Genomic DNA, 1,638 nt, shown 5'->3' with positions numbered 1-1,638 from the left:
GACGTGGGCGGATAAAACAAAGTCTCCGCGGAGAGAGAACAACTGGACAGAGAGCGAGAGAGAGAGAGAGAGAGAGAGAGGTCGCGCCTGACTCAGCAACACGCACGCGAGCATACACACGCAGAAGCAGCGCGCGCCAACACACACACATACGCACACCCTCACAGACCACGCTGTTGGTCTACTGCGTTATTTTGCTCACTTAGACATAGTTTCACACCTTGTTGTCTTTTCAAAGCTTGACGTTTACTGTTGAGGAAGAAGAGGTTTGACCTGTGCGCAGGTACTAGCTACCCCTGACGTTCAAACACAGACTCCATTATATATGCACTGACACAAAGGTAATTGCCAAACGGTGGGAGCATGGGGTGCAGTGTTAATGATAGTGATAACTAATAGCAAGTGTTAGGCTATTTGCTGACACAGCAAATACATATGTAAAACTTACAATGGCTTTTTGAGGGTGTTTTGTAGTGGGAGTAGTAATGAGATGTACTCCCTCCTGGCCAAACTCCAGGCCCTCTGAAGCTGTTGGAGAGGGAGAATAGACTGGCCCTTAAAGATTTAGTCAGAAACTCTAGTGCCATTCACAACCATGATAAATAATTCATAACATAAAAGTGCAACATGCTGCTTACATGCTGTTGCTCTCCTTCTGGTGCACCAGACACAGTCTTCTTTTTGTGTTGACAAGCAGCCCTCCACTTGACCTATTGCAAATGACCAGCTGCAGATAATGGTCCCCACCTTGTGTCAAGATTCCCAAGTTAACTACAAAATCACATTTTAATATTTAGTGCGTATTGACTCTGCGCGCCTGCTCAGCCTCCTCACTCTATGTAACCCATGGCCCTGTGCATCTCTTGATGGTATTTGAAGCGTCACATAGGCCGAGGCCTTCAGACAGCGCTGAGAGTTTGCTGTGAGCCAACTCCAAACACCAGCATCATTCATGCAGAGAGGAACATTATACCCCACAGCCTGTGCGTTCTCAACCCACGGCATTTGCAGTTTCGGGGCCATGTCACAGTTTCAGCCTGCACTTATACAGAAACGGAGAAGTAATCTGAATGTGACAGGTTGTCTTGACTCTCTACATCAAATGGTTAAGAAATGATAATACACTTCTTTTGCATTGTATGTAAAGTATAGGAAAACTATGCAATACATTATTGTTTTTGTCCCTCAGAACCCACACTAACAACCTCAGAAATTCATTAAATGTTCCAACATATATTACTGTAAATAACAAATCTATATTCGTAGGTCTTTTTTTCTTGCTAGGGTAATTTTTCATGTCTCAATCAGATGAAATGTTTTGATCTAGCACTTTTTGGATAGCTAGTTTTAAACATAAGTGTTCACAACACAACCCTCAACATTTCTATAAAACATATACCAGGGGTCATAAGGGGCATGACTTAACAGTAGCCTCCTCCAGACAGCCACAGTACCTGTTCTACACCCCTCATAAAGACGTCTGGGGTCCTCCGTAGTTCACTCTTCGCCATCAGGCAAGAAACATCACAACACAAATCTCAAACACTGAAATCTCTGCAGCCTGATATTCATGCTTTTTGATGTTATCTGAGGGAATAAAAAGACAAGCAGCCACTATTGCAGTATGATCTTTATATA

This window comes from Embiotoca jacksoni, unplaced genomic scaffold, assembly GCF_022577435.1.
Source record: "Embiotoca jacksoni isolate LCO1_2020_lvr unplaced genomic scaffold, fEmbJac1.0.p SCAF_1, whole genome shotgun sequence".
Classification (NCBI taxonomy): domain Eukaryota; kingdom Metazoa; phylum Chordata; class Actinopteri; family Embiotocidae; genus Embiotoca; species Embiotoca jacksoni.
Note: the sequence above shows the minus strand (reverse complement) of the source record.